The 24,739-nt window shown below is 39.9% G+C and overlaps 1 long non-coding RNA gene across 1 annotated transcript; it reads right to left on the bottom strand.

The window, feature by feature from the left end:
- Positions 1-14,330: 14,330 nt before the first annotated feature.
- LOC120876155 lies at positions 14,331-23,914 on the bottom strand. The gene is made up of 2 exons (XR_005724115.1): positions 23,862-23,914; positions 14,331-14,380 (listed from the first exon to the last, which is right to left on the bottom strand). It is a non-coding gene; the product is annotated as an uncharacterized LOC120876155 (long non-coding RNA).
- Positions 23,915-24,739: the final 825 nt, after the last annotated feature.

The following is a 24,739-nucleotide window of genomic DNA, read 5'->3' as shown; positions in this document are numbered from 1 at the left end:
AATGCAACAGAGAGAATCTAAGACAAGGAACAGGGAAGAGGCTAAGACTGAAGCTCGAAGCCAGAGCCTTAAGAGATTGCCTAAACTAAGACCCTGAGAGAGGGTGGCCTCTAATAAATACTTGCTCCTCCAACTGCAAGTCAGAAGAATCGTGTTTTCCATGATTTCCTTTTAACTTCATGGAGCTTATAGGTCTCATATATGATCTTTCTAATCCTAATACTAATTGCTTAGATCCAAAATTCTGATATACCACTGCAGCACTTCATGGCATGAGATTTGTAAACTAATCTCATTCTTGGTTCCTGTATTAGTTTTCTATTACCATGTAACAAACTATCACAGATTTACTGGCTTAAGTCCACACACATTTATTTCACAGGTTCTGAGGGTTAGAAATCTGGACATAGCTTACCTGTGTGCCAGCTGGGTGGCAGTCTCATCTGGAGGCTGTCCTGGGGAAGAACCCACTTCCAAGCTCATTTGGTTTGTTGGCAGAGTCTTGTTCCTTGTGGTGGTAGGAACTAAACTTCTCTACAGTTTCTATATATTGCTTCTATAAACCACCTGCTGTTCCTTTGTGGCAGGTTAGTTTGGGCCTCCTCACAGAAAAGCGTTTGCCTGGAATGCGGGAGATCTGGGTTCAATCCCTGGGTCAGGAAGATGCCCTGGAGAAGGAAATGGCAACCCACTCCAGTACTCTTGCCTGGAAAATCCCATGAAGGGAGAATCCCTTGGAGGGAGGAGCCTGGTAGGCTATAGTCCATGGGGTCGCAAAGAGTCGGACACAACTGAGCGAGTTCACTTCACTTCACAGAGTGGCAGCTTCAGGGCAGTTCACTGCTTCCGTGGTGGCATAGGGCTCCAAAGCCATGTTTCATAAACAAAACATAATCTGTACCACCTTTTCTAATCTTGCCAAAGTACACTCGGGATCCTTTTTGCTGCCTTCTGCTCATTACACATGAGTTCTAAACTTTTCCATATTTAAGAGGAGGGAAATTATGCTCCACCCCAAGGAGTATAACAATATTATAAAAGAACATGGGCAGTGGAAATGGCATTGCAGTCATTGTTGTACAACATAGTGTACTACAGGAGGGAAGAGTCAGATTTGACAGTTAAATATAAGATGTATATCCAGAAATGCATGTGTTTTTAACTTTTGACTAAAACAGGTAAGTCATGATAAAGGCGATGGCACCCCACTCCAGTACTCTTGCCTGGAAAAACCCATGGATAGAGGAGCCTGGTGGGCTGTGGTCCATGGGGTCACGAAGAGTTGAACACAACTGAGCTACTTCCCTTTCACTTTTCACTTTCGTGCATTGGAGAGGGAAATGGCAACCCACTCCAGTATTCTTGCCTGGAGAGTCCCAGGGACGGGGGAGCCTAGTGGGCTGCCATCTATGGGGTTGCACAGAATCGGACACGCCTGAAGCGACTTGGCAGCAGCAAAGATTTAGTATTTTTATGAACATCATATTTATGGTAGTTGGTATAAATATGCACTTGCTCCAATATGAGGCATACACAGATTTGTACGGACTAGTCCTAAAACAATGTTTACAGAATTAATAAATTATGTAAAAGACTGTTCCTTTGGACTATTTAGATGAAAGCATCTAGAAGGAAATTGAAAAAAAAAAAAAAGATAGGAAACAGGAGAGGAGCCTTAGCTTTCAGAACTTTCACTCAGTGTCACCAACTTGGGTGAGGCAGCTGGTTCCCTTGTCTGGTTTGTCACTGATGTAGGGCTGTCTGAAGCTGATTATCTGCATGAATATGGTATATTATTTAGATGTTTTTTAAATACTATTCAATTCTACTTATATGAGGTACCTAGAATACAATAGTCAGATTCAGAGAGTCAGAAGCTACATTGGTAGGTGCCAGGGGCCGGGGGGAGAGGTGGGAAATGGGGAGCAAGGGTGGGGAATCAGTGTTTCATGGTGACAGAGTTTCAGTTTAAGAAGGTCAAAAGTTCAGGACATGGATGATGGCAAGAGTTGCACAACAGTGTGAATGTGCTTGGTGCCACTGAACTGTACAGTTGCTGTGCTAAGTCCTTTAGTCATGCTCAACTCTTTTCAACCCCATGGACTATAGCCCACTAGGCTCTTCGGTCGATGGAATTTTCCAGACAAGAATACTGGAGTGGGTTGCCGTTTCCTACTCCAGAGGTTCTTCCCAACCCAGGGATCGAACCCATGTCTCTTGTGTCTCCTGCATTAGCAATTGATTCTTTACCATTGGTACCACCTGGAAAGCCCAAACAGTACAGTAGAATGTGGTTAAAATAGTATGTTTTATATTATGTGAATTTTAAAAACAATTTTAAAAAGTTAAGAAATATATAGTAATTTTTGTCTTTTCAGTTCAGTTCAGTTCAGTCGCCCAGTCATGTCCCACTCTTTGCGACCCCATGAGTTGCAGCACGCCAGGCCTCCCTGTCCATCACCATGTCCCGGAGTTCACTCAAACTCACATCCATCGAGTTAGTAATACCATCCAGCCATCTCATCCTCTGTCGGCCCCTTCTTCTCCTGCCCCCAATCCCTCCCAGCATCAGAGTCTTTTCCAATGAGTCAACTCTTCACATGAGGTGGCCAAAGTACTGGAGTTTCAGCTTTAGCATCATTCCTTCCAAAGAAATCCCAGGGTTGATCTCCTTCAGAATGGACTGGTTGGATCTCCTTGCAGTCCAAGCGACTCTCAAGAGTCTTCTCCAACACCACAGTTCAAAAGCATCAATTTTTCGGTGCTCAGCCTTCTTCATAGTCCAACTCTCACATCCATACATGACTACTGGAAAAACCATAGCCTTGACTAGACGGACCCTGACTAGACGGACCTTTTTACTTTCCTTCTTTCCATTCAGTGTCACAATGATTCTATGAAAAGCTATATCAAATACTAATGACAGGCTGAACCCAGGCTCAAGTCCAGCTCCTCTGTTGATTTAACTTCTCTTTGAGTCCAAAGATGGAGTCATCATATAGCTGCTGGTCTAAAATGTAGGCTGGAGGAGTCACAAGCTGGAATCAAGATTGCTGGAAAAATATCAATAACCTCAGATATGCAGATGACACCACCCTTATGGCAGAAAGTGAAGAAGAATTAGAGCCTGTTGATGAAAGTGAAAGACGAGAGTGAAAAAGTTGGCTTAAAGCTCAACATTCAGAAAACTAAGATCATGGCATCTGGTCCCATCAGTTCATGGCAAGCAGATGGGGAAACAATGGAAACAGTGCCTGACTTTATTTTTCTGGGCTCCAAAATCACTGCAGATGGTGACTGCAGCCATGAAATTAAAAGATGGTTACTCCTTGGAAGTAAAGTTATGACCAAATTATACAGCATATTAAAAAGCAGAAACATTACTTTGTCAACAAAGGTCCGTCTAGTCAAGGCTACGGTTTTTCCAGTGGTCATGTATGGATGTGAGAGTTGGACTATAAAGAAAGCTGAGCACTGAAGAACTGATGCTTTTGAACTGTGGTGTTGGAGAATACTCATGAGAGTCCCTTGGACTGCAAGGAGATCCAACCAGTCCATCCTAAAGGAGATCAGCCCTGGGTGCTCATTGGAAGGAGGGATGCTGAGGCTGAAACTCCAATACTTTGACCCCCCAATGCAAAGAGCTGACTCATTTGAAAAGACACTGATGCTGGGAAAGATTGAAGGTGGGAGAAGGGGACAACAGAGCATGAGATGGTTGGATGTCATCACCGACTCAATGGACATGGGTTTTAGTGGACTCTGGGAGTTGTTGATGGACAGGGAAGCCTGGCAAGCTGTGGCTCATGGGGTCGCAAAGAGTCGGACACGACTTATCGACTGAACTGAACTGAACTGAACTGAAAGAGCAAGCTTTATCTTGAATTCTGGCCCTGTTAGTTATTGGTTATATGACCTTGGCCTAGTTATTTAATTTTTATGAGCCTGTGTTCTCATCTGTAAAATTGGGGAAAATAATACCTGACAGAAATTATATGAGATAGTGAATATGAAATGTAGGACTGTTCTTGGCACATAGAAGTTAATCAATAAATAAAACTGCAATTTTCTGGCTCAGTCTGATTGTTAGGATGACTAGAGGAAAAAAAAAAGCACCAAATGTCTAGTTTGAATATCCTGGGCCATTATAAAAGTGGCCGTCAGTCAACTGTGAGTTAATTTATGAATTGTGAAGTTTCACCTACAATGATATAAAGAAATTCTCCAGATTGGAAGAGTATATTTCAGGTCTATGTGTAACTACCACCTAAGTGAAATATTGAATAACTTAAAAAATGTTAAGTGAGCACTTTGTTTCACTGGAGTCAATGCAGATGAGGCAAAATACCTGATGTGATCTCTGGTGGCATAACTATACTGAGTCCTTAAAATTAATGCAATGATATTTAAGGACCTCCTTTGGTTTTAGCATTGATCGCTGAAGAAGGCTTTCTTATCTCTTCTTGCTATTCTAAGAACTCTGCATTCAGATGCTTATATCTTTCCTTTTCTCCAGCTTTTCACTTCTCTTCTTTTCACAGCTATTTGTAAGGCCTCCCCAGACAGCCATTTTGATTTTTTGCATTTCTTTTCCATGGGGATGGTCTTGATCCCTGTCTCCTATACAATGTCACGAACCTCATTCCATAGTTCATCAGGCACTCTATCTATCAGATCTAGGCCCTTAAATCTATTTCTCACTTCCACTGCATAATCATAAGGGATTTGATTTAGGTCATACCTGAATGGTCTAGTGGTTTTCCCTACTTTATTCAATTGAGTCTGAATTTGGTAATAAGGAGTTCATGATCTGAGCCACAGTCAGCTCCTGGTCTTGTTTTTGTTGACTGTATAGAGCTTCTCCATCTTTGGCTGCAGAGAATATAATCAATCTGATTTTGGTGTTGACCATCTGATGATGTCCATGTGTAGAGTCTTCTCATGTGTTGTTGGAAGAGGGTGTTTGCTATGACCAGTGCATTCTCTTGGCAAAACTCTATTAGTCTTTGCCCTGCTTCATTCTGCATTCCAAGACCAAATTTGCCTGTTACTCCAGGTGTTCTTGACTTCCTACTTTTGCATTCCAGTCCCCTGTAATGAAAAGGACATCTTTTTTAGGTGTTAGTTCTAAAAGGTCTTGTAGGTCTTCAAAGAACCGTTCAACTTCAGCTTCTTTAGCGTTACTGATTGGGGCATAGGCTTGGATTACTGTGATATTGAATGGTGTGCCTTGGAGACGAACAGAGATCATTCTGTCATTTTTGAGACTGCATCCAAGTACTGCATTTTGGACTCTTTTGTTGACCCTGATGGCTACTCCATTTCTTCTGAAGGATTCCTGCCCGCAGTAGTAGATATAATGGTCATCTGAGTTAAATTCACCCATTCCAGTCCATTTTAGTTCACTGATTCCTAGATGTCAACGTTCACTCTTGCCATCTCTTGTTTGACCACTTCCAATTTGCCTTGATTCATGGACCTGACATTCCAGGTTCCTATGCAATATTGCTCTTCACAGCATCGGACCTTGCTTCTATCACCAGTCACATCCACAGCTGGGTGTTGTTTTTGCTTTGGCTCCATCCCTTTATTCTTTTGGAGTTATTTCTCCACTGATCTCCAGTAGCATATTGGGCACCTACTGACCTGGGGAGTTCCTCTTTCAGTATCCTATCCTCTTGCCTTTTCATACTGTTCATGGGGTTCTCAAGGCAAGAATACTGAAGTGCTTTGCCATTCCTTTCTCCAGTGGACCACATTCTGTCAGACCTCTCCACCATGATCTGCCTATCTTGGGTTGCCCCGCGGGCATGGTTTAGTTTCATTGAGTTAGACAAGGCTGTGGTCCTAGTGTGATTAAATTGACTAGTTTTCTGTGATTATAGTTTCAGTGTGTCTGCCCTCTGATGCCCTCTTGCAACACCTACCATCTTACTTGGGTTTCTCTTACCTTGGGCATGGGGTATCTCTTCACAGCTGCTCCAGTAAAGCGCAGCCACTGCTCCTTACCTTGGATGAGTATCTCCTCACCACTGCCCTTCCTGACCTTCAATGTGGGATGGCTCCTCTAGGCCCTCCTGCACATGCACAGCCACTGCTCCTTGGATGTGGGGTTGCTCCTCCCAGCCGCCGCCCCGGCCTTGGGTGTGTGGTTGCTCCTCCTGGCCATCGTCCCTGGCCTTGGGTGCCACCCCTGGCCTCAGATGTGGGATGGCTCCTCTCAGCCACTGCCCCTGACCTTGGACGCAGGGTAGCTCCTCCCGGCCACCATCCCTATCCTCAGACACAGGGTACCTCCTCCCGGCTGCCATCCTTGACCTCAGAGGCAGGGTAGCTCCTCCCGGCAGAACAGAATGGGAAAGACTAGAGATCTCTTGAAGAAAATTTGAGATACCAAGGGAACATTTCATGCAAAGATGGGCTCGATCAAGGGCAGAAATGGTATGGACCTAACAGAAGCAAAAGATATTAAGAAGAGGTGGCAAGAATACACAGAAGAACTGTACAAAAAGATCTTCATGACCTGGATAATTATGATGGTGTGATCACTCATCTAGAGCCAGACATCTTGGAATGTGAAGTCAAGTGGGCCTTAGAAAGCATCACTATGAACAAAGCTAGTGGAGGTGATGGCATTCCAGTTGAGCTATTTCAAATCCTGAAAGATGATGCTGTCAAAGTGCTGCACTCAATATGCCATCAAATTTGGAAAACTCAGCGGTGGCCACAGGACTAGAAAGGGTCAGTTTTCATTCCAATCCCAAAGAAAGACAATGCCAAAGAATGCTCAAACTACCACACAGTTGCACTCATCTCACATGCTAGTAAAGTAATGCTCAAATTTCTCCAAGCCAGGCTTCAGCAATACGTGAACCATGAACTTCTTGATATTCAAGCTGGTTTTAGAAAAGGCAGAGGAACCAGAGATCAAATTGCCAACATCCTCTGGATCATGGAAAAAGCAAGAGAGTTCCAGAAAAACATCTATTTCTGCTTTCTTGACTATGCCAAAGCCTTTGACTGTGTGGATCACAATAAACTGTGGAAAATTCTGAGAGAGATGGGCGTACCTGACCACCTGACCTGCCTCTTGAGAAATCTGTATGCAGGTCAGGAAGCAACAGTTAGAACTGGACATGGAACAACAGATTGGTTCCAAATAGGAAAAGGAGTATGTCAAGGCTGTATATTGTCTCCCTGCTTATTTAACTTAGATGCAGAGTACATCATGAGAAATGCTGGACTGGAAGAAACAAGCTGGAATCAAGATTGCCAGGAGAAATATCAACAACCTCAGATATGCAGATGACACAACCCTTATGGCAGAAAGTGAAGAGGAACTACAAAGTCTCTTGATGAAAGTGAAAGAGGAGAGTGAAAAAGTTGGCTTAAAGCTCAACATTCAGAAAACGAAGATCATGCCATCTGGTCCCATCCCTTCATGGGAAATAGATGGGGAAACAGTGGAAACAGTGTCAGACTTTATTTTTTTAGGCTCCAAAATCAGTGCAGATGGTGACTGCAGCCATGAAATTAAAAGACACTTACTCCTTGGAAGAAAAGTTATGATCAACCTAGATAGCATATTCAAAGCAGAGACATTATTTTGCCGACTAACGTCCGTCTAGTCAAGACTATAGTTTTTCCAGTGGTCATGTATGGATGTGAGAGTTGGACTGTGAAGAAGGCGGAGGAGAAGGGGACGACAGAGGGAGAGATGGCTGGATGGCATCACTGACTCAATGGACGTGAGTCTGAGTGAACTCCGGGAGTTGGTGATGGACAAGGAGGCCCGGCATGCTGCAATTCATGGGGTTGCAAAGAGTCGGACACGACTGAGTGACTGAACTGAATGAACTGAACTTCGGGTTTAGCTCACCTTTTCCTGAAATCTATAATTCCTCATGATAAATGTTATGTGCACAGAATATTAGTGCATACTTTTTTGTGAAAGGATGCTGAGTGTGATTTAGGAAGCTTTTTGCATGCAGTTGACAATAAGCTGATAACCATGTGTATCGCTCATCCTGTTTGTGACACCAGTTGTCTTGCTGTTCACACTGTTTGTACTCTTCACTGAACCTAGGGTAGGCAAGGTCTGAGCTATGAGGCTTTAAGGAGACTCGAGGAGCTGTAGGAACTGCAGATGTGTTTATTCTCTCCTGGCTGACGCAGCAGCCATAGCAGTAGCCCCTCTTGTGGCTGATCCAACAGACACAGCCATGGCTCAGCAGTAATGCCACTGTTTTCTAGGGAGAGCTCTTATATGTGTACCACACAAAGAAGCCCATGACCAAGCAAGTGCCTCGTGACGTGCATGCACAGTGCTACAAATGATCTCAGCTATTACATAGTCACTATTCACACAACATTGGGCAAGAAAGCCTGAACACACCATCCTGGACAATTTGCTCTCTCCCCACACTGTGTTGTCTTGTTACGTTTTAAATCCCTTGATTAATATGAGATGCTTTCACTGGCATAAACTATTTTCCCAGACAGTTTTCATAAAACATTGGTTCTTAGAAGGTATATATTCGCAGAAAATGTTCTGCCACTAAGCAACCTCAGAAAAATATTTTGAACAATTTACACATCAGTTTACTTATTAAACTGAGCCCACTAATACTTTCCTAGTGGGCTCAGTTTTTAAAGAATCTGCTTACAATGCAAGAGACCTTGAATTGATCCCTGGGTGGGGAAGATCTCCTGCAGAAGGAAATGGCAACCCACTCTAGTACTTGACTGGAGAATTCCATAGATAGAGGAGTGGGGCAAGTTACAGTACATGGGATCGCAAAGAGTTGGACACAACAGTGGGACTTTCACTTTCACTTACTTATTAAAAGAAAAAGCATGTGATCTTTAAAACATTATATTTTCTGTGGTTCTAAGATACCCATTGACCAGAAAATCAAAGTTATAAGCAATAACATTTTCTTCATTAAATAAACTCATAAACTAAATTAAGGTGTACGTATTGTCTTCTTATTATGGTACATGTGCCTGCCTGCTCAGTCATGTCCAACTCTTTGTGACCCTGTGGACTACAGCCTGCCAGGCTCCTCTGTCCATGGGATTCTTTAGGCTAGAGTACTGGAGTGGGTTGCCATTTCCTCCTCCAGGGGATCTTCCTGATCTGACAATTGAACCCACATCTCCTGCCTCTTCTGCTTCGCAGTAGGATTCTTTCCCACTGAGGCAACAGGGAAGTCCATCTTGTAATTAAGTCTGAATAATTGGTGCAGGCTGTCTCTAGATCTGGCTAGAAACAAGCTTGACTGTTTGGTGAAACTTTCAGCAAATTCAGTGTCAAGTAACTGGAAACACAGGAGCATAGAAGAAGTTAGATTAGTTTAGAATTAGTAATACCCACTCCAGTGTTCTTGCCTGGAGAATCCCAGGGATGGTTCTTGCCGTGTATGGGGTCACACAGAGTCAGACACTACTGAAGTGACTTAGCCACAGCAGCAGCAGCAGCATGTTAGAATCATAGCTTTATATGCCAGATAAGGAATTCTATTTTTAGAGAATTTGTTACTAACAGTAAAGTGAAAGTGAAGTCGCTCAGTCGTGTCCAACTCTTTGTGACCCCATGGACTGTAACCTATCAGGCTCCTCTGTCCATGGGATTTTCCAGGCAATAGCACTGGAGTGGGTTGCCATTTCCTTCTCCAGCGGATCTTCCTGACCCAGGGATCGAACCCAGGTCTCCATTGTAAACAGACGCTTTACCATCTGAGCCACCAGGGAAGTATTCCTTATTATTTTAACTCCTATAAACATCAGCTTCCTCATCAAGTATGATGTGTTACTCAGTTGCTAAGTTGTGTTTGATCCCTTGCAACCCCATGAACTATATAGTACATCAGACTTTCCCATCTTTCACTATCCCTGGGGAGTTTGCTCAAATTCATGTCCATTGAGTTAGTGATGCCATCTAACTATCTCATTTTCTGTCACTCCTTATATTCTATCATAGACATTTCTCTCAGTGTACATCACCCTTCCATTTCTCCCACTCCCAGCTTATTTTTAAAGAACCACTCTGTCTTTGTCTCTCTCTTTCTACACATACGGACACACCCACATGAGCAACAACTTGGTTCTCATTATTCATAGTAGTTTATCCTGCAAAGTGGCTATGAAGCCTGAATTAGTGAATACTGATACTGAACCATTGATCCTAGGAGAAATAGAGTTATGATCCCATACACTTCTGCTCACGATATTTCATCAGCTGATCAGTACATGTCTTAGTTTTATGTGTTTCTGATCAAGGAGACCTTATTTAATATATATTCCTGACTCACTAGCATTGACATCAAAGTCAGCAGCACCATCATTCATGACTTGATGAGCTTGTCTAGCACACAGATCTTCTCCATAAGGCACATCACAGCCTTCTTGCACTTAGGGATGTTGAACAGCACTTCAGCACTATGCTTCATGGCGATTTTAAAAAGTAAGTTCACGAAAAAAAAAAATCACAAAAATGTGAAAAATATAAAGGATATCTATTTACAGTAAGAAAGCTGAAAAAGGAAGGCTGAGTGCTGTTCAACCTTAATTTCTGATTACATACATGTCAGGTAACACAGCAGGTGACTCTGTGCATATCCACAAATAACCATAAAAACATCATACATGTTGACTTTGGGGCTACAAATAAATGTTAAGAAGTAGTTGACTTTACAAATACAAATAATGAATTTTTGTTGTATATGGATAAGTGTATACGCACACATATGTATATATATGTTAAATCTTCATCAGCTTTCATTGTATTGTTTATGCTTAGAAGAAATATGGGTAATGCAGAAAGAATGCATTTAAAATGCCTCCTTTTTCTTGGACATGGAGAGGCAATGACCCCATCCACCTTGTGGCTGACTAACTGGGTAGGAACAGCAACTACCTAACTGATGTATTTGGCTGTTGATTCCTCAATTCCTCCTCCTTGTTTATGGGTAGAATAGAATACTAGGGAAGAAGCATAAGGGAGAAAAAAGAAAACATCCAACATCAATTACATATGTAGACAAAACCCCTTAACTAAGAAATGATCTACAATTAGTTTAAAGTAGAAAGAACAGATTTTAATTTGTGAATTTTGATCTGAGTGATTAGCAACTTGAGTTACTATACCATTCACTGTCATAGAATTATACAATAACAGATGTTGAATGGGGTTTTAAAAATATCTCAGAGCTCATTTTATATCATCTAAGACTTCAGGGACTTATAATCATTAAAGCATGCTGAGCTGAAATTTGCTTTCCTTTCACTTCAGTCCTTTGGCCTTGTTTCTCTTCTTGGTTACTCTAAAGGCTAATCTCTCTTCTAAATGATGGCACATCGTACATTTACAGAGTTCCCACTCTAAACTCCATATCTAAACTCCAAACTTATTCTCAACTAAAACCTCTCTTTAACATGCACTTCTGTTATGTTATGTCATATCCATCTTTTATGTGAGGTTGAATTCTCAAAAAGAATAGTACTTTATGTACATCTTAGTTTAAGTCTTATTAGGCTGTTCTACCCTGCCAAGTCTTCTCAGGTTGAAAGTATTTACCTCCTTCTACCAGCCCTTTTCACCTGTGAATACTGTTATTAATATTTTAAACAAAATGTTAATTATGAAGTTCTGTAGCATGCTACTGGAAACATGAATAATGCTAACTCATATGATGTCCTGTGCAAACTTAAAAAATATGTGCCCTTTCTCATGACATAATTAGATGACTTTGAAAAATGATAACTGTAAAAATGAGACAGAGTTTTTTAAACTTTATTTGGTATTAATTGAAGGATAATTGCTTTACAGTATTGTGTGGGCTTCTACCCAATGTCAACATGAATCAACCATAGGTTTACCCGTGTCCCCTCCCACTTGAACATCCCCTCAATTTCCTCCCCATCCCACCCCTCAAGGTTTTTATTGAGCCCTGATTTCAGTTCCCTGTGTCATACAGCAAATTCCCATTGACTGTCTATTTTACATATGGTAATATATGTTTCCATGTGACTCTCTCAATGCATCCCACCCTCTCCTTCCTCTCCCTCAAGCTGTGTCCATGAGTTTATTCTCAATGTCTGTGTCTCCACTGCTGCTCTGCAAATACATTCATCAGTACCATCTTTCTAGATTCCGTATATATGTGTTAGTATATGATACTTTTTTTCTCTTTCTGACTTACTTCATTCTGTACAATAGGCTCTAGGTTCGTCCACGTCAGTGTTGATGATGTTCTGTCATTCAGTCGTCTCTGACTCTTTGTGACACAATGGACGGCAGCACACCAGGCTTCCCTGAAATTCACAGTCTCCCGGAGCTTGCTCAAACTCATGTCCATTGAGTCACTGATGCCATCCAACCATCTCATCCTCTGTCATCCCCTTCTCTTGCCTTCAATCTTTCCCAGGATCAGGATCTTTTCTAACGAGTCAGTTCTTCACATCAGATGGGCAAAGCATTGGAGCTTCAGCATCAGTCTTTCCAATAAATATTCAGGACTGATTTCTTTTAGGATTGACTGGTTGGGATCTTCTTGCAGCCCAAGGGACACTCAGGAGTCTTCTCCCAACACCACAGTTCAAAGGATAGTCCTTTGGCAATCAATCTTCTTTATGGGCCAACTAGTTCAGCTGGTAAAGAATCCGCCTGCAATGCAGGAGACCTGGGTTCAATCCCTGGGTTGGGAAGATCCCCTGGAGAAGGGAAAGGCTACCCACTCTAGTATTCTGGCCTGGAGAATTCTATGGACTGTATAGTCTACAGAGTCGCAGAGAGTCGGACACGACTGAGTGACTTTCACTCACTCACTGTCACATCCATACATGACTAGTGGAAAAACCATAGCTTTGATTTTATGAACCTTTGTTGGCAAAGTAATGTCTCTGCCTTTTAATTCTGTCTAGGTTTGTCATAGCTTTTCTTCCAAGAAGCAAGGCTCTCAGTTTCATGGCTTGAGTCAACATCTACAGTGATACTGGAGCCCAATAAAATAGTCTTTCACTGTTTCCATTGTTTCCCCATCTATATGCCATAAAGTGATGGGACCCGATGCTATGATCTTCATTTTTTGAATGTTGCATTTTAAGTCAGCATTTTCAATTTCCCCTTTAGTTTCTCTTCTCTTTCTGACATAAGGTTGGTGCGATCTGCATATCTGAGTTTATTGGTATTTCTCCAGGCAATTTTAATTCCAGCTTGTGCTTCATCCAGCCCAGCATTTCACATGATGTACTGTTGCATACAAGCTAGATAAGCAGGGTGACAATATACAGCCTTGACGTACTCCTTTCCCAATTTGGAACCGGTCCATCATTCCATGTCTGATTCAAACTGTTGCTTCTTGACCTGAATACAGATTTTGCAGAAGGCAGATAAGGTGGTCTAGTATTTGCATCTCTTTAAGAATTTTCCACAATTTGTTGTAATCCACACAGACAAAGACTTTAGCTTAGCCAATAAAGCAGAAATAGATTTTTTTTTTCTGGAATTCTCTTGCTTTTTCTATGATCCAATGGATGGTGATGGTTTGATTCCTGTTTCCTCTGTCTTTTCTAAATCCATCTTGAAAATCTGGAATTTCTCGGATCATATACTATTGAAGCCTAATTTGCAGAATTTTGAGCACTACTTTGCTAGCATGTGAAATGACTGCATCTGTGTGGTGGTTTGAACATTCTTTGATGTTGTCTTTCTTTGGGACTGGAATGAAAATTGATCTTTTCCAGTCCTGTGGCCACTGATGGGTTTTTCAAATTTGCTGGTATATTGAGTGTGACATTTTAACAGAATCATCTGTAAGATTTGAAATAGCTCAATTTGAATTCTTCCACCTCCACTAACTTTGTTCTTGCGATACTTCCTAAGGCCCCCTTGACTTCGCATTCCAAGGTGCCTGCCTCTAGATGAGTGATCACATCATCATGGTTATTTGAGTCATTAAGTTATTTTTTGTATAGTTCTTCTGTGTTTTCTTGCCACCTCTTGTTAATATCTTCTGCTTCTGTTATGTCCTTGCTGTTTTTGTCCTTTATTGTACCCATCTTTGCATGAAAATTTTCCTTAGTATCTAATTTTCTTGAAGAATTCTCTGGTCTTTCCCATTCTGTTGTTTTCCTTTGTTTCTTTACGTTGTTCACTTAGGAAGGCTTTCTTATCTCTCCTTTCTTTTCTTTAGAACTCTGCATTCAGGTGGATATATCTTTCCTTTTCTCTGCTTTTTGCTTCTCTTCATTTCTCAGCTATTTGTATAGGTGTCCTCAGAAAGCCATTTGGCCTTTTTGCATTACTCATTCTTAGGGGTACTTTTGCCCACTGCCTCCTACACAATGTTACAAACGTCAGTCCATAGTTCTTCAGGCACTGTATTTTTAGATCTAATCCCTTGAATCTATTTGTACGTCTACTATATACTCCTAAGGGATTTGATTTAGGTCATACCTGAATGGTCTTGTTCCCTACTTTCTTCAATTTAAATATCAATTTGGCAAAATAATGAGTTCATGATCTGAGCCACAGTCAGCTCCTGGTCTTGTTTTTGCTGACTGTATGGAGCTTCTCCATCTTTGGCTGCAAAGAATATAATCAGTCTGATTCCACTATTAACCATCTGGTGATCTCCATGTATAGAGTCATCTCTTGTGTTGCTGGAAGAAGGTGTTTGCTATGACCAGTGTGTTTTTTTGGCAACAAGGTCAAACTTGCCTCTTTCTCCAGGTATCTCTGATTTCCTACTTTTGCATTCCAGTCCCGTATGATGAAAAGGACATTGTTTTTGGTGTTAGTTCTAAAAGGTCTTGTAGGTCATATTAGAACTGTTCAACATCAATTTCTTTGGCATTAGTGGTTTGGGCATCGACTTGGATTACTGTGATATTGAATGGTTTGCCTTGGAACTGAACAGAGATCATTCTGTTGTTTTTGAGATTGAACCCAAATACTGCATTTTGGACTTTTTTGTTTACTATGGTGGCTACTCCTTTTCTTCTAAGGGATTCTTGATCACAGCAGTAGATATAATGGTCATCTGAATAAAATTTGCCCATTCCACTCCATTTTAGCTCACTGATTCCTAAAATATCCATGTTCACTCTTACCATTTCCTGCTTGTCCACTTCCAATTTACCTTGATTCATCGACCTAACATTGCAGTTTCTTAAGCAGTATTGTTCCTACACTTTGACTGCTAGACACATCCAAAATTGGGCACTGTTTCCACTTCGGCTCAGCCTCTTCACTCCTTCTGGAGCTATTTCTTTGCTCTTCTCCTGTAGTATATTGGGCACATACCGACCTGGGGAGTTCATTTTTCAGTATTATATCTTTTTGCCTTTTCATACTATTCATGAGGTTCTCAAGTTAAGAATGCTCAAGTGGTTTGCCATTCCCCTCTCCAGTGGACCATGTTCTGTCAGAACTCTTCACCATGACCTGTCCATCTTGGGTGGCCCTACACAGTATGGCTCATATTTTCAGTGGTCAGTTTGGCTAGTTTTCCGCTTCATTAGAACTGACAAAAATGTGTTCCTTTATATGGTTGAGCAATATTCTGTTGTGTATATCTACTACAAATTCTTTATCCATTCATCTGTTGATGGACATCTAGTTTGCTTCCATATCCTAGGTATTGTAAATAGGGCTGCAATTAAAATTGGAGTGCGTTTATCTTTTCCAATTTTGCTTTCCTCCGGGTATATCCTAGTAGTGGGGTTGCTGGGTCACATCAGCATTCTTGCCTTGAGAAACCCATGAAGGCAAAAAGATATGATACTGAAAGATGAGTTCCCCAGGTCAGTAGGTGGTTTTGTTCCTAGTTTTATTTATTTATTTAAGGAATCTCTATAGAGACTGTAACAATTTACATTCCCAACAACAATGCAAAAGGATTCCTTTTCTCCTCACCCTCCCAGAATTCATTGTTTGTAGATTTTTGAAGATGGCCATTTTGACCTGTGTGAGGTGATACCTCACTGTAGCTTTGATTTACATTTCTCTAGTGATGAGCAAGTTTGGGCATCTTTTCCTGTGTTTATTAGCCATTAGTATGTCTTCTTATGACAACTGTTTGTTTAGGTCTTTTGCCCATTTTTTTGGTGTTTGTTTTTCTGGTATTGACTTGTATGTGCTACTTGTATGTTTTTGAAATTAATCCTTTGTCAGTTGTGGCATTTGCTATTATTTTCTCCCATTCTGAGGGCTTCCTGATAGCTCACTTGGTAAAGTATCTGCCTGCAATGCAGGAGACCCTGGTTCAATTCCTGGGTCAAGAAGATACTCTGGAGAAAGGATAGGCTACCCACTCCAGTATTCTTGGGCTTTCCTTGTGGTTCAGCTGGTAAAGAATCTGTCAGCAATGCAGGAGACCTGGGTTTGATCCCTGGGTTGGGAAGATCCCCCAGAGAAAGGAAAGGCTACCCACTTTAGTATTCTGCCTAGAGAATTCCATGGGCTGTCTTTTTACCTTGTTTTGAGTTTCCTTTCCTGTGCAAAATCTTTGAAGCTTAATTAGGTCAAATTTGGTTATTTTTGTTTTTAATTCTATTACTTTAGAAGGTGGGTCATAGAGAAATTTGCTGTGATTCATGTCAGAGAGTGTTCTGCCTATGTTTTCCTTTAAGAGTTGTATAGTTTTTGGTCTTATATTTAGGTCTTTAATGCATTTTGAGTTTATCTTTGAGTATTGTGTTAAGAAGTATTCTAACTTCATTCTTTTACACATAGCTGTCCCGTTTTCCCAACAGTACTTGTTGAAGAGATTGTCTTTGCTCTATTATATATTCTTGCCTCCTTTGTCAAAAATAAGGTATCCATAGGTGTGTGGGTTTATTTCTAGGCTTTCTATTTTGTTCCATTGGTCTATATTTCTGTTTTTGTACCAGTACCACATTGTCTTGATGTCTATAGCTTTGTAGTATAGTGTGAAGTCAGGAAAGTTGATTCTTCCAGCTCCATTCTTCTTTCTCAATACTGCTTTGTCTCTTCTGGGTCTTTTTCATATGAACTGTGAAACTTTTTGTTCTAGTTTTGTGAAAAATGTCATTGGTAATTTGATAGAGATTGCATTGAATCTGTAGATTACATTTTGTAGTATAGTCATTTTCACAATATTAATTCTTCTAACACAGGAACATGGAATATCTCTCCATCTGTTTATGTCATTTTTGGTTTCTTTCATCAGTATCTTATAGTTTTCTCTATACAGCTTTTTTGTCTCCTTGTTGTTGTTCTTCAGTCACCCAGTTGTGTCCTACTCTTTGCAACCCCATGGACTGCAGTATGCCAGGCCTCTCTGTTGCCATCTCTGAGAGCTTGCCCAAGTTCATGTCCATAGCATCAGTGATACCGTCTGGTCATCTCATCCTCTGATGCCTTCTTCTCCTTCTTTCCTCAATCTTTCTCAGCATCAAGAAGTTTTCCAATGGGTCAGCTCTTTAGGTAGGTTTATTTCTAGGTATTTAATTATTTTTGTTGCAATGCTAAATGGGATTAATTCCTTAATTTCTCTTTCTGGTATTTCATTGTTTGTGCATAGGAATGCAAGTGATTTCTGGGTATTGATCTTGTATCCTGCCACTTTGCTAAATTCACTGATTAGCTCTAGTAATTTTCTGATGGTATCTTTGGGGCTTTCTATGTATAATATCATGTTGTGTGCAAACAGTGAGAGTTTTACTTCTTTTCCAATCTGGATTCCTTTTATTTCTTTTAATTCTCTGTTGCTGCAGCTAGGACTTCTAAAACTATGCTGGATAGTGTTAAGAGTGGGCATGTTGTTTTGTTCCTGATCTTAGAGGGCATGCTTTCAGTTTTTCACTATTGACATTATAGTTTGCTGTGAGTCCCTTTAATATTTGTTGTAAGGCTGATTTGGTGGCACTAAATTGTCTTAACTTTTGCTTGTCTTTAAAGCTGTTGATTTCTCCATCAGTTTTGAATGAGGTCTTTGCCAGGTGTAGTAATCATGTCAGTAGATTTTTTTTTTCCTGTACTGTAAATACAACCTTCCATTCCCTTCTGGCCTGTAGAATGTACACTAAAAAATCAGCTGTTTATTGTATGATTTTCCTTTGTGTGTTACTTGTTGCTTTTCCTTTACTGTTTTTAATATTTTTCTTTGTGTTTAATCTCTATTAGTTTGATTAGTATATGTCTTGACTTATTTCTCCTTGAGTTTATCCTGTATGGGACTGAGAGACAAAGTTTTTTTACATAAAAATTATAAAATTAAATAATAGAAAATTCAAATTTTAATCATAGTAAATGAGTATTTTGTCATTTGGATTAAAATAATTTTTGTAAAAGAATTACACTGCCTGTTAAATTTTAAGTTTCAGTGAAATATAATTTATATATGAAAATTCACCCTTTATAAGTTCAATTTAGAGTGTTTTTTTTAATAAACATATAGAATTGTACAACTGTCATCACAATCCAATCTTAAGACGTTTTTATCCCCCAGCAAGTTCCCTCTTGCCTGTTTGTAGTCAATCCATGTCTTCACTCTCAGGCTCAGGCAATCACTGATTTTCTTTTGTCTTTCTGGAATATCATATAAATGCAATCATAGGTAGTTTTTTGTAGGTGACTTCTTTCATGTAGATAGGGATCCACAAAATTTTTCTCTAAAGAATCAAATAGTAATTACTTTTGGTCTTGTAATCTATTTCATTCCTATTGGAGTTCTGCCACTGTAATGACTGATTTCAGGGTGAAAGTATTCAGCCATCAGTAAGTAGTATTTTAGCTGTAGGTTTTTGATATATACCTTGTATATGATTGAGGATATATCTTTCTATTTGTAGAATCTGAACATTTTTTCAGATGAAGAAGTGCTTAATTTTGTCAGATGTTTTGTATTTGATGATTATTAGTAAATTTTTACCTTTTCCTATTAATATTGTATTTAATATTATTGGTTTTTAAATGTCATATTAATCTTGCGTTCCTAGGATGAATTGAGCTTTCTCATGCTGTATAATGTTTTTTGTATGTTATTGAATATACTCACTAATACTTTGCTAAGGATTTTTTTAGTATGTGTTCATGAGGGATACTGGGGCTTCTGAGGTGATGCTAGTGGTAAAGAATCCACCTGCCAATGCAGGGGACATAAGAGACATGGTCCAATACCAGGGTTGGGAAGATCCTCTGGAGTTGGGCATGGCAACCCACTCCAGTATTCTTGCCCAAGGAACTCCACAGACAGAGGAGCCTGGTGGTTTATAGTGCATAGGGCCCAAAAGAGCTGGACACAACTGAAGCGACTTAACATGCATGCAGGCATGAGGGATAGTGAACTATTTTGTTTTCCTTTGTAATGGCTTTGTCAAAGTTAGGATAATACTGTCCTTAAGAATTGGATTGGAAAATCATTCTTTCTCCATTTTTATAGAGATTGTGAAGGATCAGTAGTGCTTTAGCTTTAGTTTTTATTATTTTTAATAAATATTTTCCTACTTATTTATTTTTGGCTGCAATGGATCTTCTTTGAGGTGAGCAGGCATTTTCTAGTTGCATAGATTTCAGAGCATGGGCTCGGGGGTGCTCAGTCTTCAGTAGTTGTGGCACATGGGTTTAGTTGCTCTGTGGCATGAGGAGTCTACATGGACGAAGGTTAGAATCTCGGATCAGTATGCAATGATGGGTATATGCAAAGGTCGCACAAGAAAGGACGGGAATGGCAAGGACCTAACATTAGAAGAGATTAAGAAGAGGTGGCAAGAATACACAGAAGAACTGTGTAAAAGAGGTCACAATGACCAAGATCACGATGGTGTGGTCACTCACCTAAAGCCAGACATCCTGGCGTGTGAAGCCAGGTGGGCCTTAGGAAATATCACTACAAACCATGCTGTGGTGATGATGGAATTTCAATTAAGCCATTTCAAATCCTAAACTGATGTTGTTAAACTGCTGGACTCAATATGTCAGCAAATTTGGAAACCTCAGAAGTAGCCACAAGGGTGGAAGACAAAGAAGACCAATGATGAAGAATGTTCAAACTACCACACAATTGCACTCATTTCACATGCTAGCAAAATAATGCTCAAAATCCTTCAAGTTAGGCTTCAACAGTACATGAATTGAGAACTATAAGCTGAATTTAGAAAAGACAGAGTAACCAGAGATCAAATTGCTGAAATATTTTGAATCATAGGAAAAGCAAGAGAATTTCAGAGAAAGATCTACTGCTTCACTGACTATGCAAAAGCCTTTGACTAAATGGATCACAATAAACTGTGGAAAATTCTTAAAAAGATAGGAATACCAGACCACCTTACATCCCTCTTGAGAAACCTATATTCAGGTCAAGAAACAATAGTTAGAAAAGACATGGAATGGGTTCCAAATTGGGAAAGGAGTATGTCAAGGTTGTATATTGCCACCCTGTCTATTTAACTTATTTGCAGAGTATATCATGTGAAATGCCAGGCTCGATGAATCACAAGTTAGAGTCAAGATTGATAGGAGAAATATAACAACCTTAGATATGCAGATGATACCATCCTAACGGCAGAAAAGTGAAGAGGAGCTAAGGAACCTCTTGATGAAGGTGGACGAGGAGAGTGAAAAACACTGGCTTAAAACTCAACATTCAAAAAACAAAGATCATGACATCAGGTCCCATCACTTCATGACAAATAGATGGAAACAATGGGAAAAGTGACAGATTTTATTTTCTTGTTCTCCAAAATCACTGCAGAGGGTGACTGCAGCCATAAAATTTAAACAGGTTGCTCTGTGGAAGAAAAGTTAGGACCAAACTAGAAAGTATATATATAAAAAAAATCAGAGACCTTACTTTGCCTAGGAAGATTTGTATAGTCAAATCTATGGTTCCAGTAGTCATGTATAGATGTGAAAATTGTACCATAAAGAAGGCAGAGCACTGAAGAATTGATGCTTCTGAACTGTGATGTTGGAGAAGACTCTTGAGAGTCCCCTGGCCAGCAAGGATATCAAACAAGTCCATCCTAAAGGAAACTAACCTTGAATATACATTGAAAGGATTGATGGTGAGGCTGAAGCTCCATTCCTTTGGCTACCTGATGTGAAGAGCTGACTCACTGAAAAAGATGATGATACTGGGAAAGATTGAAGGCAGAAGGAGAAGTGGGTGATAGAGGATGAGATGGTTGGATGGCATCACCAATTCAATGGACATGAATTTGAGTAAACTCTGGGAGATAGTGAAGGACAGGGAAGCCTGGTGTGATATAGTCCACGGAGTCACAATGATTTGGACTTGATTTATAGAGTAAACAGTCAGATAAACAATAAGAAATCAATGGTGAAGTCATATATTCCTAAGGCTTTCTTTAAGTGAAGTCACTCAGTCATGTCCAACTCTTTGTGACCCCATGGACTTTAGCCTATCAGACTCCTCCATCCATGGGATTTTCCAGGCAAGAGAGCTGGAGTGGATTGCCATTTCCTTCTCCAGGGGATCTTCTCTACCTAGGGATCAAACCCGGGTCTCCTGCATTGCAGGCAGACGCTTTACCATCTGAGCCACCAGGGAAGCTTTCTTTATGTCAAGATTAAAAACTATTTTGGCAAGATGGAAAAGAAAAACAATTTTAATTTCTTCACTTGCTTTAAGAATTTTGATATTTTTTACTTCCTCTTCAATGCATTTTTAAATATTTGTCTATAATGTGAATTTTCAAGAATTTGTCTATATTGTCTAAATTATCTAATTTTGTTCAAATACATTTGTTAACAGTGTTTCTTTACAATATTTTTCATATTAGTGAGGTTGGAAATAATGAACATATTTCATCCCTGATTTTAACATATGTTTTCTCCTTTCTTCATCTCTTTAGCTAAAAAAGCTTGTTAAATTTTGTTCCTCTAAAGAACCTTCTTTAATTCTTCTAAACTTTTTTCCAGTTCCAGTTCAGTCCCTCAGTCATGTCCAACTCTTTGCAACCCCATGGACTGCAGCATGCCAGGCCTTCGTGTCCATCAACACTCCAAGATTGTTCAAACTCATGTCCATCGAATAGGTGATTCCATCCAACCGTCTCACCTTCTGTCACCCTCTTCTCCTCCTGCCTTCAATCTTTCCCAGCATTAGGGTCTTTTTCAGTGAGTCAGTTCTTCACATCAGGTGGCCAAAATATTGGAGCTTTAGCTTCAGCTTCAGTCCTTCCAATGAATATTCAGGGTTGATTTTCTTTATGATTGACTGGTTGGATCTCCTTGCAGTCCAAGGGACTCTCAAGAGTCTTCTCCAACACCACAGTTCAAAAGTATCAATTCTTAAGCACTCAGCTTTCTTTATGGTCCCAACTCTCATATCCATAGATGATTACTGGAAAATGATAGATTTTTACTAGATGGACATTTGTTGGCCAAGTAATGTCTCTGCTTTTTAATATGCTGTCTAGGTTGGTCATAGCTTTTCCTTCCAGGAGCAAGTGTCTTTTAATTTCATTGCTGCAGTCACCATCTTCAGTGATTTAGGAGCCTAAGAAAATAAAATCTGTCACTGTTTCCATTGTTTCCCCTTCTATTTACCATGAAGTGATGAAATAGGATGTCATGATCTTAGTTTTCTGAATGCTGAGTTTAAAGCCAACTTTTTCACTCTCCTCTTTCACGTTCATCAAGAGGCTCTTTAATTCCTCTCTGCTTTCTGCCATAATTTTGGTGTCATCTGCATACGTGAGGTTATTGATATTTCTCCCAGCAATCTTGATTCCAGCTTGTGCTTCATCCAGCCTCACATTTTTCATAATGTACACTGCATATAATTTAAGTAAACAGGGTGACAATATACAGCCTTTAGGTACTCCTTTCCCAATTTGGAACTAGTCCTTTTCCCATATTCCTTTCTAACATTTGCTTTTGACATGCATACAGATTTCTCAGGAGGCAGATAAGGTAGTCTGGTGCTCATACCTCTTTAAGAATTTTCCACAGTTTGTTGTGATCCACACAGTCAAAGGTTTTGGCATAGTCAGTAAAGCAGAAATAGATGTTTTTCTGGAAATTTATTGCTTTTTCTTAGATCCAACAGATTTAGCAGTTTGATCACTGATTCCTCTGCTTTTTCTAAATCCAGTTTGAACACCCAGAAGTATTCAGTTCACATACTGTTGTAGCCTTGCTTAGAAATTTTGAACGTTCCTTATCAAGTGTTTGAGATGAGTGCAATTGTGCAGTATTTTAAACATTCTTTGGCATTGCCTTTCTTTGGCATTAGAATGAAAACTGACCTTTTCCATTCCTGTGGTCACTGTTGAGTTTTCCAAATTTGCTGGCATTTTGAGTGCAGCAATTTCACAGCATCATCTTTTAATATGTGAAATAGCTCAGCTAGAATTCTATCACCTCCATCAGCTTTGTTCATAGTGATGCTTTCTAAGGCCCACTTAACTTCACACTTCAGGATATCTGGCTCTTGGTGAGTAATTGTACCATCGCGCTTACCTGGGTCATTATCATATTTTTGTAAAGTTCTTCTGTGTATTCTTGCCACCTATTCTTAATATCTTCTGCTACTTTTCAGTCCATGATGTTTCTGTCCTTCACTGTGCCCACCTTTACATGAAATGTTCCCTTGGTATCTCTAATTTTCTTGAAGAGGTCTCTAGTCTTTTCCATTCTGTTGTTTTCCTCCATTTCTTTGCATTAATAATTGAGGAAGGCTTTATTATCTCTCCTTGCTATTCTTTGCATTCAGATGGGTATATATTTTTCCTTTTCTCTTTTGCCTGTCACTTCTCTTTTTTTTCTCAGCTATTTGTAAGTCCTCCTCAGACAACAATTTTGCCATTTTATTTTTCTTTTCCTTGGGTATGGTCTTGATCACTGCCTCCTATACAATGTCATGAACCTCTATCAGATCTAATTCCTTGACTATTTGTCAATTTCACTGTATAATCATAAGGGATTTGATTTAGATCATACCTGAATGGTCTAGTGATTTTTCCTACTTTCTTCAATTTGGCAATAAAGAGTTCATGATCTGAGCCACAGTCAGCTACGTGCCTTGATTTTGCTGACTGTATAGGGTTTCTCTATCTTGGCTGCAAAGAATATAATCAATCTGATTTCAGTATTGACAGTCTAGTGATCTCCATGTATAGAGTCGTCTCTTGTGTTGCTGGAAGAGTGTTTTTGCTGTGACCAGTGTGTTCTCTTGGCAAAACTCTACTAGCCTTTGTCCTACTGCATTTTGTACTCCAAGGCCAAATTTACTCCAGGGATCTCTTGACTTCCTACCTTTGCATTCCAGTTCTCTATGGTGAAATGGACATCTTTTTTGATGTTAGTTCTAGAAGGTCTTGTAAGTCATCATAGAACCATTCAACTTCAGCTTCTTCAGCATTAGTGGTTAGGGCATAGACTTGGATTACTGTGATATTTAATGTTTTGCCTTGGAAACAAACAGAGATAATCCTGTTGCTTTTGAGATTGTATCGAAGTACTGCATTTTAGAGTCTTTTTGTTAACTATGAGGGTTACTCCATTTCTTCATAGGGATTCTTGGCCACAGTAGTAGATATAACTGTCATCTGAATTCAATTCACCCATCCCAGTCCATTTTAGTTCGCTGATTCCTAAAATGTTGGTGTTCACTCTTGCCATCTCCTGTTTGACCACTCTCAGTTTACCTTGATTCATGGACCTAACTTTCCAGGTTCCTATGAAATATTGTTCTTTACAACATCGGACTTGACTTCTATCACCAGTCACATCCACAACTGAGTG

This window comes from Oryx dammah, unplaced genomic scaffold (assembly GCF_014754425.2).
Source record: "Oryx dammah isolate SB20612 unplaced genomic scaffold, SCBI_Odam_1.1 HiC_scaffold_17, whole genome shotgun sequence".
NCBI classification, from domain to species: Eukaryota; Metazoa; Chordata; class Mammalia; order Artiodactyla; family Bovidae; genus Oryx; species Oryx dammah.
This window is presented reverse-complemented; position numbering and strand designations above follow the sequence as displayed.